At 42.4% G+C, this 14,777-nt stretch overlaps 1 protein-coding gene and 1 long non-coding RNA gene across 3 annotated transcripts in view; one reads left to right on the top strand and one right to left on the bottom strand.

Annotated features, from left to right (window-relative positions):
• The first annotated feature begins 10,226 nt into the window (after positions 1 to 10,226).
• The window catches only part of PRLR (prolactin receptor), a 142,444-nt gene continuing 137,893 nt past the window's right edge, over positions 10,227 to 14,777 (top strand). Inside the window, exon 1 of the mRNA XM_031666102.1 lies at positions 10,227 to 10,439. The gene's annotated coding sequence lies outside the window, so the exon portion shown is untranslated. The remainder of the gene's footprint in view (positions 10,440 to 14,777) is intronic.
• LOC110743442 overlaps positions 12,457 to 14,777 on the bottom strand; it is a 122,389-nt gene continuing 120,068 nt past the window's right edge. For both annotated transcript variants that reach the window (XR_002522487.2, XR_002522486.2), the window contains one exon: positions 12,457 to 13,848. This is a non-coding gene — a long non-coding RNA (uncharacterized LOC110743442). The remainder of the gene's footprint in view (positions 13,849 to 14,777) is intronic.

Genomic DNA, 14,777 nt, shown 5'->3' with positions numbered 1-14,777 from the left:
AGGGGAATTTTGTTCAACAGGTATAAAGTTGCAGTTCTGAAAGATGAATAAGTTCTAGAGATCTGCAGTACAACCTTGTGCCTACATTGAACAGTACTGTATTGTACACTTACAATTTTGTTAAGAGGGAAGATCTTATGTTAAATGTTCTTATTACAATTAAAAAACAACAAAGAATATTTACTATGTATCAGAGACCTCATTGGAAATTTACCTGACAGTGTGTTCTCAGTCATATGATTCTCCAGTGTTACAATCTGGTAAGTGGAATTTGTGACATCAGCCTGCCCTTATATCTCCCCCAACAAGGTAGAGTTGGAGACTCCCATAAATTTGAGTCAGTTTCCCTGGGTGCCAATTGGAGACTTCAGGAAGAACATTCACTTTACAGTCACTTGGGGTTTAGGAATTCCGGCACTAGAGCAGCATCTCTCAAACTTTCACATACATGTAAATCACCTGTTCTTGTTAAAAATCAGATTCTGATCCAGTGGCTCTGAGGTAGAGCCAGGGGTTGGTTCTCATTTCCAACAAACTCTCAGGTGGTGCTTCTGGATCCAGCTCTGAGTAGCGAGGCACTAGACCACTGGCCTTTGAACCCTTGTGTCCGTCAAGTGCTGGGCTAGCTGCATAAGAGTCTTCTGGGAAAACATATCAAATACAATTGCCTAGGCTCTTCTTCCCCAGGGACACATGTTGAAAAGGCCTGCAATGGGGCCTTGGAATTTGCATTTTAATGGCCACCTTGAGTTATTCTGATGCACAGATATGTTTGAGAACTATGGCTCGAAAGCAAAGCTCTCCAAGAAAGAAGTATATACGTAGGTATACAAGATGATCCAGTGAGTCGAAGAATGAAAATAATATAATAGTTATTTGGGGTATTTTTTTTTCTAAGAAAGAAACTAATCTTTACCGATATTTAGCATTTCTTTTTTTTTTCTAAGAAAGAAAGAAACTAATCTTTACTGATATTTAGATTGACAATAGTGCCTTCACTGAGTTCTCAAATTAGCTCAACACAAGTTCCGGAAACTACACAAGATCATCTCCAGAATCAGAAAGAGTTCAGCAAACACACAGGGGTTGCCATGGTACCTCCACTGGTTGATTGCCATTTATGTGCTACAGGTTTCCATCAATGTAGTTTATTTTATAAAAGCAAGACCTTTAGAATATGAAACTTAACAAAATAGGGAGTGAGTATGAAAATATCTGGTACCACACAGAAGTTTCTTGTTTATTTCATGACGAAGTAGTAAAAAAGTTGTTGGATTAAATAATGAGTTGTCCATTTCCTTTTACAAAACAATAATTGTTTCCAAAGTATAAATCTCAAATGCATGATGCTGAGTGAAAGAATGCTACATACTGTACAATTCCACTTACATGGCAGTCTGGAAAAGGGAAACTATATGGATAGAGAACAGGTCAGTTGTTGCCAGGGGACAGGGTGGGCACAGTGTTTGGCTACATAGAAGCATGAGCATATTTGGGGGTCGGGTGCGGGGATAATGAAACCATTCTACATCTAGATTGTGATGGTTATGTGACTTCTTGCATTTGTCAAAGCTCCTAGAGCTATACACTGAGTATAAGTTTTACAGAAAATTACACCCTAAAAACATTCACTTACAAAAAGTGAGTAAGTTTTGCTGAACAAAAAGAAAATTTCTACCACTTTTCATGTAGTGTATTTTTCAGTCATAATAGGTGTAAAACTAAAAATAAACTAAACTTAGAACCAGATCTTCATAAACTGTGTCTCAAAGTGTTACGCCAACATCTTTTTTTTAAAAAAGCATACTTAATCACATTATTCTCATTTAAATTTTGATAATTAATAATTTCAGAATAAATGGTTTTATACTGTTAAAAATAAAATTATTTTATATTTTATTTTAAATAATTTTGACTTTTATTTTAGATTAGGGGGTACATACACAGGTTTGTTACATGGATGTATTGCATGATACTGAGGTTTGGGGTCTGAATGATCATGTCATCCAATGAGCACAGTACCCAATAGGTAGTTTTCAGTCCTTGCCACCCTCCTTCCCTTCCCTTTTAGAATTCCTCAGTGTCTATTGTTCCTATCTTTACATCAGTGCATACTCAAAGTTTAACTCCCACTTATAATAGAGAACATGAGGTATTTGGTTTTCTGTTCCTGGATTAATTTGCTTAGGATAATGGCCTCCATCGGCATCCATCTTACTGCTAAGGACATGATTTGGGGTTTTTATGGCTGTGTAGGATTCCACGGTCAAATTTTTGTTTCATCTTATTTCATTGTTTTAAAATTTCTACTTTCATTCATTTATAATACAGTAGTACATATATAAAATTTATGACTAAAAATACATATGTATTTGGGAAGGCATGCTAAAAATGATTTTACTGCTGAAATGATAAACAGAAAACTTTGGAGGTCACTTCTCTAGAAAATAATTCTTCAAAATTTAATGTACGTATGAACTACCTAGGGATCTTGTTAAAATATAAAGTCTGATGCAGCAGGAAGTCTCTCACCAGACCAAATGCTGGCACCTTGATCTTGGACTTCCCAGTCTCCAGGACTGTGAGAAATAAATTTATGTTCTTCATAAATTAAAGAAAAAATACAAAGTCTGATTCAGAAAGTAGGGATGGGGTCTGAGATCTCGCATTTCTAATAAGATTATGATTAATCATAATCTAGTAAGTCAAAATCATTTGTTTTAGTTTAAACTAATTACTAAGTGAATTCACTCTATTCCCTTCTGGGTTCACTCGTAGGCTATGCCTAGGGTTAAAATGATAATTAGTATGACACCAATGCACCTGGCCCAAAGACTATACTTTGAATAGCAGGACTCAGACCACAGTAGCCCGAAGACATCCACGCAGCTAATACAGAGACTAATAACTGCTGCATTTGATTCAGCAGACTCAGTTTTCCCTCTTTGGGTTTGGGAGACATGAATTCTTATCAGTCAATAGGCCAGCTCTCTTAACATCTTCCCATGGAGCAAATGATTCCCATTCCCATGCTCATAAAAGCTGATTGTACTTACGTCACTGCTTATCCACCAGTGTGGGCTTTCTTAGAAGGATGGACACGTTGTCTAATAATAGCAGTGCCTTATACTTACACATGGTTTATAATTAACCACATGTCAACTCATATCAGCCTCACAATGACCTTTGGAGGTAGAACAAAGCAGCTGTATTATAAACCCATTTGCAAGTGCTATATGACAGAAGCAAGCACAGTGCTTTCAGAGTTGGAGTGATCAGGCAAGGCTTTAAGAAGAAAGTACCATCGGGTCTGAAGATCAAGAATGGGTAAGGTTTTTAGATGAGGGGTGGGAAATAACATTCCAAGAAGAGAGGATGGATTCAAACACACTGTAGATATGTATTGAGCTACTACTCTAAAGCCCAATGAAAACAGCAGGAGTAAAGATGTTCTAACTTTATTCTGTGGGAAGTAGATGCCATTAAAAATTTTTAATTCAGGGATTAATGTAATCAGGTTTACCATGAAAGCATTTGAGTTTGATGTAGGCAAGACTAGTGAAGATGAGTCCAGCCAGGGGGCTATTGAAGAGGAAGAAGTAAAAAATGATGAAGGGACAAATTGAGGCAATAACAGTGGAAAGGACAAAAATATTTAAAGACTTTGTTCCTAATTGGAAGTAGAGTGTAACAGACAGAACACTAACAGTTGAAGCCATAAAAAGATAATAATAAGCTTTTATATCTCAAGGCCCATAAACAAGTGCCTGCTCTTTGACCTAGTTGGGCCTCACCTGGTATTTTAGACAAAGGAAATTAATTCCCCAAAGGCAAAATTTTTTTCTACACTTCCCATAACTATGTTGATTACAGCATTATTTATGAGAGTAAAAATTTGGGAACAACCTAAATGTTCATAATATAGAATGATTACACAGATTATTGTGCAAAAAGATTATAATGATATAAGATTACATTTAAAAAATTGAGGGATACTTTTAAAAAGACATAAATAGACATATTTCCTGGATGGGAAGAATTAATGTCCTAACAATATCAATTTTTCTCAAATTAATATATAAATGTAATGTAATGCCAAAAAAAGGCTTTGAATTGAACAAATTGACCCTAAAATTTTATGAAAAAATAAATATAGTGGCCTTACCAAGAAACTTTCTGTTTTTACAGTTACAGTAAACAAAACTGTATATTTTTCGGTATATAAATAGGCATCTCAGAGAAACAGAGTAGTGTCCCAAATCCATATAAATATATATCAAAATGTAACACATGATATGTGACACTAGAAATCAGTGGAGAAATTATGAATTTTTCTATAAGGGGTAAAATTAAAAATAAAATTCAGGAGAAAATTAACTGTCCATCTTATATAATAATTAAAGATCTATTAAAAAAAATTAACAGTGTTAGTTGCAAAGAAGCAAAACAAAAAACCCAAAAGCTGTAATAGAAAATAATTGACAGATTTGAGTACATGAAAATTAAAAACTTTTACGCAACGAAACAGTCCATTAACAATATCAAAGGAAGCATAACAGCCACAAATGTTTGCTATACATTGAACAAAGTGTTAGTATGTTTAATAATAAAAGAGATGCCAAAAATTAATTTTAAAAGATATGGAAGCTGGGCACGGTGACTCATGCCTGTAATCCCAGCACTTTGGGAGGCCAAGGCGGGTGGATCATGAGGTCAGGAGATCGAGACCATCCTGGCTAACACAGTGAAACCCCGTCTCTACTAAAAATACAAAAAATTAGCCAGACGTGGTGGCGGGCACCTGTAGTCCCAGCTGCTCGGGAGGCTGAGGCAGGAGAATGGCGTGAACCTAGGAGGTGGAGCTTGCAGTGAGCCGAGATTGCACCACTGCACTCCAGCCTGGGCAACAGAGCAAGACTCCATCTCGGGAAAAAAAAAATATATATATATATATATGGGCCGAGTGAGGTGACTCACACCTGTAATCCCAGCACTTTGGGAGGCTGAGGTGGGTGAATCACGAGGTCAGGAGTTCAAGATCAGCCTGGCCAACATGGTGAAACCCTGTGTCTACTTAAAACACACAAAAAATAGCTGGGCATGGTGGCGGGTGCCTGTAATTCCAGCTACTCGGAAGGCTGAGGCAGGAAAATTGCTTGAACCTGGAAGGTGGAGGTTGCAGTGAGCCGAGATCATGCTGCCGCACTCCAGCCCAGGTGACAGTGCAAGACTCCATCTCAAAAAAAAAAAAAAAAAGAATATCTCAAAAGGAAAATAGGCATAGGATGGAACGGCCACAACATAAGAGAAAAAGCCAAAATATAATAAGCACATGAACTCAACCTTGAAAGCAACCAGAACACTGTGAATTAGAACAACAATGAGCTATCATATTTTGCTTATCAGACTGGCAAGATAAGATTGATAAAGTCCAGTGCTAGCAAAAATGTGAGTAAACATCCTTGGTAAGAGTGGACACTCATAAACATTTGTGGATAAAATTTGGAGGTATATATGAAAATTTAAAATGTTCCTACCCTGTGACTCAGTGATCTCATTTCTAGGGCTTTCTCCGATAACATATTTGGAGAGCAATTTGGTAGCCATCAAAATTTTAATGTTCGTTCTCTTTGAACCAACCAGGCCATTTTTTTTTTTAATTTTTAATTTTATTTATTTATTTACTTTGAGACACAGTCTCAATCTGTTGCCCATGCTGGAGTGCCATGGCTCACTGCAACCTCTGCTTCCCAGAATCAAGTGATCCTCTGGCCTCAGCCTCCCTAGCAGCTGGGGCTACAGGCATGCACCACCACGCCCGGCTAATTTTCGTATTTTTACTAGAGAGAGAGTTTCGCCATGTTGGGCAAGCTGGTCTCAAACTCTTGACCTCAGGTGATTCCCCTGCCTTGGCCTCCCAAAGTGCTGGGATTACAGGCAGGCTTGAGGCAACATGCCTGCCAACCAGGCCATTCTAAGTATCTATCCTAAGATCCATGCAAAGACAATCGTAGCAGCACTTCTTACAATAAAAAGCTGGAATTACTAAAGACCTAATAAAGGAAGAATGGTAGAATAAATTACAAACTATGTAACCATTAAAAAAAAAATGGAGTAAACATATTCATAGTTACCCAGAATATGTGATTTCATTAAGCTTAAAAAAGAAAAGTCACAGAAATTATTGCATTTTGAATTTTTAAAATATTTGCATGTGCATACAGAGACATGACTATATACACATATAAAAAAGGAGACAATCACCAATATGTCAATGGTGGTTACCTCCGAGATGGGATCAGATGAAGGAAGGAGAATGTGTGATTTGGAAGTACTATGTTTTACTTTATAGATAAAGACGTAGATTCCTTTTTAACAGTGCTAGGATTTGGGTTTTTGATTCTTTGGATATTTTTAGCAGTTTTCTATTTTTTTTCTAAAGAAAGAAACGTAGTTCTCCCACATATGGACACGCCATTCTTCTGAGGACCCTTAAGTTGACCCCAAGAGGAGCCCTAGCTGCTGTTCCCCATTAGAGGCCCCTTTTCAGCCGGAATTAGCCAGAAAGAGTCCTCGCCCAAAACCCCCTAACAGCAGATAGTGTGATATCGCCACAGGGAGCAATGTGGTAGGAGTTATTAAGACATTATTTTAGGCAGATAGGGAGGAAAAGGGGTCCTTGGGAAGTTTTCGTTTTTTAAAGTATCTCCAGAAAAGCTTCTTGTAAAGCCCCGGCTTTTAGAGCCAGGCTGGTAACCTTTGATATACAAATGCAGACCGTTAGAAACTGGGTTCACCCAAACATGGCGATTCCTAGGGCCTTCCTGCCTTTGCCCCACATGTTGCTGGCAACATGGCCGCCCCCACATATCTCTACCTGTGTAGAGCGTCACGGAGCCCCACATTTGCATATTAAAAGACTAGGGTGGGAAGGCCAGCTCTTTCATGGGCTACCTGAATGACATGCCTAGTCCTGAGCCCTGTGCAAATCAAACACTGCCTCCTCCAGCCTCTGCGTATATACCTGGCTGGTATCTGCAGCAAGTGGGGACTTCCTCTTTCGGCTTTGGAGCCTCTCCCCGCCCTCCACCCCGCCGTCTCTGTACAGGGAAGCTGCTTCTTTCTACCTTCTCCCTTTCCTTCTTGCCCCTTCTTGCCTGTTAACCTCTCCACTCCTTAAAACCAAAAAAAAAGAAAAAGAAAAAGAAAAAGAAAAGAAATGTGGTTCTCAAAGAATAAAAATGAAGCAGCAATGACAAAACGTTCCCTATTTGAGAAGGAGGAGAAAGAAAAGGAGCAACAGCAGAAACCAACAGAGGAATGCCACAGACAGAAGGGAGCCAAAGGAGGGCAGAGGCCTGGAAGCCAAGGCGTGAGAACTTCAAGAGGAGGAAGTGAATCAAAGCCCAATGCTGCAGAGAGGCCTGCAGGGCCCTCCCAGAGAGCAGCCAGTGAGTGGTAGTGGTGAAAGCCAGGTGCAAAGGGATTCAAGGGAGCCATTTTCCACCCTGCCTGTGCATTTTTGTAAAAAGAGAGAAGTCAGAGCTCCATTCTAAACCTCCTGCATTAGCTCTGCAAGTGACACCCAGACACAGTACATTTTAAACACTCAGGTGATTCCTGTTCACAGCCAAGGTTGAGAACCAGTGAGTTAAGGCATTGAGAGGGTAATAAGTCAGGAAAGCTGGTGTGTGTAAGTCATTCTTTCACTAAGTTTGGCAGGTAAAGAAACGAGTGAATTAAATTGTAAAGCCGTCAGAAGGGTCAAAGAAAATGTAGGAAGTTGTAGGTTGAGATAAAGAAGCCTGTGGGGCAGAAAAGATTAAATATGCAAGAAAGGTAGAGGAAAGGGGAAGGGAAAAAAGGAACTTGATGTTTCTAGAATTTGTTAGATGGCAGGCATTTTACATATGCTATCACCATTATTATTCTTTTGACTGGATTTTTGAGGCATGTGTTACTGTGTCCAATTTACAGTGAGAAACCAACAATAGCAAGGACCCAACCCTGTGCCAGTGCTGGGCTCTTCCTCTGCATCAGGTTGAGAAGCAAGGTCTTGAAGGAAGTAAACGGATATGGGGTCCAGGACTCAGCTGGGGGAGTCAGCTTGGAAAGAAGGATGAACACGTCCATTAAGACAGAGATGCAGAGATGAACTAGAGGAGGACATCAGTAAAGAAGCTGGAGCATATCAGTGCATAGACAGGAGATAGTAACAGAACCACTGTGGGGTAGAAAGGGAAAATGTAGAGGCTCACTGCGGATTTCATCATCTCAGGAAAGCTGGGGCAAGGTAATTCACTGACCATGAGTACCCGTGGCTTTGTGACAGTGCCCGTGTGCTACACAACAAAGCAGAGAGTCAGCCCTGCCCTTCTTACCAGCCAGGTATGGATTAGCCACGCAATGACCAATCTGTAAACTAGGAGTACAGACAAGCCGAGCTGCCTGTAGCTGAGTGGGAACCACTAGGAGGAAAAGCCAAGTCCCTGTCTTCTAAAAGCTGACAGTCTGGAGTTACCCAGAGTGATTTTCTGTTTCACTGTTAAAATAGTCTAATTAGAACAACTCTTGTAGAACTGAGTGACCCTTTGCTTTGCAAAGGTCATATAGAAATATTCTGCCACTGAGGATCTCATGTCGCCCAGTGGTTCTGAAAATAAATAGAAGTTGCGTACCTTCATGAACACCCATGAGTGAAAGTAAATATACCCTAATCATCAGAGGAAGCATGTGCAGTCTGCACGTGAAAGATGCATCTCCCATTAGCTAATAGAACCAGCTGGAGTCTATGTTTTAATTGTACAAGGACGTGTTATTGATTGGGAAGCATTAGGTTATTGTGCCCATGCAGTTGCTTCTGGGATTCCAGTCCAAAAGGATCACCAAAGCATCATGGGATTTTCAATGGCTTCCTGTGGTTTGGCAAATGCCCACTGCTAACTGTGATTTCCAAGTTATTCCAGAGTGGCAGTCAAATCAAAGGGGAAAGCCTCATGTTTCAATAACTTAAAAACAAAAACAAAAACAAAAACAGCCAGGTGCGGTGGCTCACACCTGTAATCCCAGCACTTTGGGAGGCCGAGGTGGGCAGATCATGAGGTCAGGAGATCGAGACCATCCTGGCTAACATGGTGAAACCCCGTCTCTACTAAAAATACAAAAAATTAGCCGGACGTGGTGGCACGCACCTGTAATCCCACCTACTTGGGAGGCTGAGGCAGGATAATTGCTTGAATCCGGGGGGAGGAGGTTCCAGTGAGCCAAGATTGTACCACTGCAATCCAGCCTGAACGACAGAGCAAGACTCCATCTCAACAACAACAACAACAACAACAACAAAACTCAAAAACCTTTTTTAAAAATATTCCTCGGTGGCCCTCTGGGTTGCGTTAACAATCAGATGCATTAATTATTATGGCATCAAATGACACCAGCAACATACATAGCCAGAAATAACTATTTGATTCAGGCAGCTGCTACTATTTGTTTCAGTACTGTTAAATGTGGGGTTTTTGTTTTTGCAAGAGAAAAGGCGGTTGTGTGTGGTTTCAAGGAAAAGAAAACTCAGAACAACATGCAGCCCGTTAGAAAAGATCAATTCTTTATTTGTGGAAAACACAGAAGTGGGGCTATTTAGGCACCACCAATGTTTATGTATTATATTCATATGGCAGACAATAAACACAGCACCCTGGAAGTTTGCGCTTTGGGTATTGAAAAAAGAAAAAGAAAAACCTTCTTAGGTCGCTATCTTCTTTCGCTCCTTTCTATCTGACTCCTCAGGCAAGGTGCAATTCAAATCCCTGGAGAACCTCTCAACTGTTGTCAAGCTGCTGTTCAATGTTACTCAGAAATAAGGAAAGAAATTTGACACGGAGACACTCCACATCTTGGCTGCCTGGAAAAATATCATCTTTGAGGTCTTTCAACTCACTAAGTCATTTTTATTATTGTTTTGTCTGTCTATTTTCTGGTACAGTCTCAAAGACGTGTGGCCCTAATCATGCAAAACCGATCTGGGGGAAATCAGTTGTTTCTTCACGTCTTCGCAGGATTCTAGCTCCGCCAACTACCTCCGTCGCCTTGTAAAACTGGCAGGCTCTGGACGTTTTGCATGCTGAAGAAAATCACTGTTTTGCCTCCAGCAAGGAACATAAATGTTGCAACACTGACTCCTCCTCTCATGAAGAAAGAGTGAACAAGTGCACGGAGTTGAGCTTCTTCTCACAGAGCCACCGGGCTGGGGACAGTGGAGCGGAGGCTGAAATCCCCAGACGCCGGTTTTCTGGGCTGGGCTTTCTGCCTTACTCACTCATTCTCCCTCTTTGTGGATTTTACCGACCGTTCGCGAAACAGCTTTCCACACAATGGAGCTTCACCTCCTCGTGCAGGAAGTGCTCATCGACTGATTTGGCAGACTTTGCTCCCCGGCAAAAGTGAGTACCCATGGCGAGCTGAGGCCGCCTCCAACGGCGCGCGGCAGGGGCGGCGCGGGCGGCCGCTGTCCGGGCTGCGGGTTCGAGGCCCGCGTGCGGAAGGGAAGCGCGGTGGCCGCCAGCGCGGGCTACTGGAGAGAACGCCAGCCGGGAGTCAGAGCCGCAGCCGGCAGGGAAGCCCAGGATCCGCCCGCTTTCCGCCCGGATGTCCCTTCTCAGAGGGGCTAAAAAATACTCTTAAGGTGCTTTGCCTCCACCACTGCCCCCAACCCCAGCTTTTACAAACTGCACTCGGCTCGCATTCGTCTTTGTCAAAGGCATCTTCACCTGCATCCTTGGGCATGAGTTTCGGCGTTGATTGTGGGATGAGTTTCGGCGTTGATTGTGGGATTCTCAGAATATAAATTATTTGCGTCAAAATAAAAAGAAAAGGAAAAAAGGGCAGGGAGGGGGAAGGGGCGCAGACAGGTGATGTGCTGACAGCTGGACTCGAGACTCTCCCACCAGCAGCCGCCGCCGCAGCAGCCTCGCGGGCATCCGGCGGGGAAAGTTTAGGGTTAGCAACGCTGACCCGAAAGGTGTTGCTCCTCCCAAAAGTCAGCAGGGCTAGGGGCAGGTGAGCAGCCTCTGGGCCGGAAGCCGGAGCTGGACGGAGGCAGACGGACCTAGGCAGAGGAATTGCAGCCCGGGAGGAAGCTGGAAGGAGAGCCCGCTGGAGGAGGGAGGAGGGAAGGGAAGGGGAGTTGGTTAAAGTCAGGCAAACTCAGGTAACTGGAGGGCCGGCCCGAGTGCTGCGGCAGGGGAAGGCAAGGGCTGGAGTCCTGGCTCTTTGAGTAGAAAACTATCCTTTTAGTGACCTCTACCTGTATCCTGAGGAAGCAACCCACACTGCCCGAAGAACAAGCAACATAGGGGATTCTATGACCGGACTTGAAAATGGTTGCAAAACATTATTAATCAGGAGGGATCACTTTGTCTTCATTTGTCAAGTTGACTGGCAAAGATTTCTCACCTGAAATCGTGCTTCACTTGACCAGGGAAGTGCTGCTAATCCCAATCCTGACCAACGGCTGTGCAAACTTGGGCAAGATACTTACCCTCTCTGGGCTTCGATTTTTTCCTGCAAAGTTTAGGTAATTAATTATTTACATATATAAATGTTTAATGAGGTGGAAGTGCTGCATAGTGCAAGAGAGGAGCAGATGAAAATATTAATTTCAGTGGTTCTTAAAAATTGGGGGTGATAGGTCCTTTTGAGGATTAGCTGTGAGTCCTCTTCCTGGGGGAAAATGCATATGGCATGGACATAAAATTTTACGTGCAATCCCTGAGGATTTGTGGATACTCCCTGAAAGCCATGCCTGAACCCCAGGTGACAATCCTTTGTCCCTCCTGCATCAAGACCACCCAGCCGACTCCTTGCTGGCAGTTGTGCTGACTGTGGGAGTAATCCACAGCCGCCTTGGGGGTCTGGAGTCAGCCATGCTGCTGAAGGAGACAGCTCCCCTGTCATGGGTGAGCTCCGCACATGCTCTCTCCAGAGCTCTACCAGCCTCTGACTCCAGGGGACACCTCCTCACAACTCTTTTTAATGACTCTCCTAAGGCGACAGTCCTTACCCCTAGAATTTTCAGTCCCACCAACACTGGAGAGCCATCTAAAGAGGATCGCTGTCTGAATCAGAGTGCTCTTCAGGTCACCTAGCTGGATGGCAGGGAGGCCAAGGCTTTGTTTGGAAATGAAGCACTCTTTGCTCCCTGAGGCATAGTATGAGTAGGCAGCCGTATTCTTTTGAACCTCTGTACTTTGCCTTTAGAGGACTAAGGACTCAGATCTCTGGGGACCCTGGGTGTTCCACAAGCAATGCCAGCAAGGTACATCAGAAAACACACAGGGCTTTGGAACTCAGCAGACTGGGCTTCAGATCTTGACTCCCACACTGAGCAAGTCTCTGAGTTTCCCTGAGCTTCACTTTTCCTATCAGCACAATGAAAATAATGCTGGTTTTTTTCTCTTCTTTTTTTTTTTTTTTTTTGTTTGCATGGTTGTTGGGAGAATGGAAATACTATGTATCATGCCTAGCCCATAGTCAATGATAAGCTGTTTTTATTAATATTAATGTGGCACCATAAGTAAGTGTTCAATAGTCTCATGCTTTTTAGAACAGTTTACTCTCTCTGTCTCGAGTAAAATTAGTTCTGGTCTAGTTATGCTCAAAATGGAGTGGTGGGCTCAGAATACAGAGTCAGACTGGCTGTTCCAGTTGTGCAATGTCAAGCAGAGCACTATGTATTGCCGGCAAGTAAAATATGTCCAGACCGGCATGGATACTTGACCTGTCTCTCAAGTCTCTCTTGACCCATAATCTTGAGTACAAAACAGCTAGACCTGTGCCTGTAGCTGAAAACAGCCAGGCATGGAAAGAAGTCTTGTGGCTGGGTCCATGTTCAGAAACTGTAGAGAGAAATGTCTCCATTGTCATCTTTCACAGCTTGGCACAGATGTAGCCAACTCAGCGTATACTCTCTCTCCATGGGGTCCTGGTGCCTCCATTGCAAGTGGTCAGCTGATGTAGCAATGAAAGAAGGAAACATCGGAAACTTAAAAGGAAATTAGATATCCACAGAGTAGCCAAAGATCAGTATACTTTGGTGAGGTATTCCTGCATGCAAAGATAGCAATATTGATGCCTACTATTTATTGAGCCTTTAAGATGTGCTAAGCACTTTCACACATTGCCTCAATTAATTCTCATAGCAAGATTGCAGAGTACGAGTTATCATTTACAGCTTTACCAGTAAGGAAACTGAAACATAGAAATGTACATATGCCCCCCACCCCACACCCCGCATCTGCCTAGCTCAGGAAAGGCAGAACCAGGATCCAAGTCCAGGTCTGTCTGACTTTGGCACCCACTCTTTTTCCACTACCCAGTGCTCCCAAGCTCCCCGATGTCAGAAACTTGCATCGGTCAACTGGATTAAGATTCTTCTAAAAGGCAGGAAGAGCCAAATCTAGTGGGTGCTTTGAAGTGGTGTGAACATGTACTTGGCTTGTGATACATATTAACAGGTAGCAACAACAAGATCACCTATGGGAGAAGAATATTCCTGGCCCTTCCCAAGTCCAGCCATTAGACTCAAGATTGGCAATACCTAACATTAGCAGGTGAGGCTGGCTCTCTGTCACTGACTTCCTTGGTAATCCTTTTAGTTAAACAGAGCTATAGAATGTTCATTCTCTACCACTTTAGAATCAGAACACCACTTACCTTTACCTCGCTGTGCTGAGGTTTTCATTCATTTTCATTCATTTATTCGACAAACATTTGCTGAGCTCTGTTTTGTGCTCAGCACTTGATGACACGGTGGGGAATGAGACACACAGAATCCCAGCCCTTGTGGAGCTTCTATGCCAGAGAGAGTGACAGAAAACAGTCAGGTGAACAAATACATAAATAAAATCATTTCAGATACTGATAAATGCTATGAAGAAAATAGACGCTGAAGGCTCGAGAGTGACAGGGAGTGGGAGCAACTTTCAACAGGGTAGTCAGAGAAGATTGCCATACAAAAGTTACCCTTGAACTTACACCCACGTTTTCAAAAAGGGAGCCAGCCCTGTAAAAGTCTAGGGAAAGGGCTACCTTAGCAGAACTCTCAAGAGAAAGTTCTTAAATTGAAGTAAATGAAGCAGTAGAGCTTGAAGTCTGAAGATGGGCCCTTTAGAAGTTGAGTTGTATATAGGGGGACTTATTGTTTCAATGCCTACTGTACTCTTCTAGGCTGTGCTGTACACCCTGTTTATCTTCCCAACAATCTGGTGAGTTAGCTATATTTGTTTTATTTTTCAGTTGAAGAAACCAAGAGTCATCAAGGTTAAGGAGCTAGTCCAAGGTTACGAAGCTGGTATTTGACTTCCTTAGTCTATTTCACTCCAAAGCCCACAACTATTTGCTAACACAGCATGTGGCCTTTGAGATAATGTCTTTTGGAGAAAGTGAGGGAGCCGGTAGAAGGAGAGTATCAAAAGTATATTAAGTAGCTAAATGTTGACAATGATTTGTATTTGATGTCCCAAATTCCAGTTAGTGCACCTACACCTGAACTGTCCAATACGGTAGCCACTAGCCACATGTGCCTATTGAGCACTTGAAATGTGGCTATTTCATACTGAGATGTACTGTAAATGTACGATGCACCCCAGATTTTTAAAGATCTAGTATTTCCCCGAAAAAGTAAACTGTCTCGACCCGGCGCGGTGGCTCATGCCTGTAATCCAAGCACTTTGGGAGGCCAAGGCAGTGGATTGCCTGAGCTCAGGAGTTCGAGACCAGCC

This window comes from Papio anubis, chromosome 5 (genome assembly GCF_008728515.1).
Source record: "Papio anubis isolate 15944 chromosome 5, Panubis1.0, whole genome shotgun sequence".
In the NCBI taxonomy this organism is placed as follows: Eukaryota; Metazoa; Chordata; class Mammalia; order Primates; family Cercopithecidae; genus Papio; species Papio anubis.
This window is presented reverse-complemented; position numbering and strand designations above follow the sequence as displayed.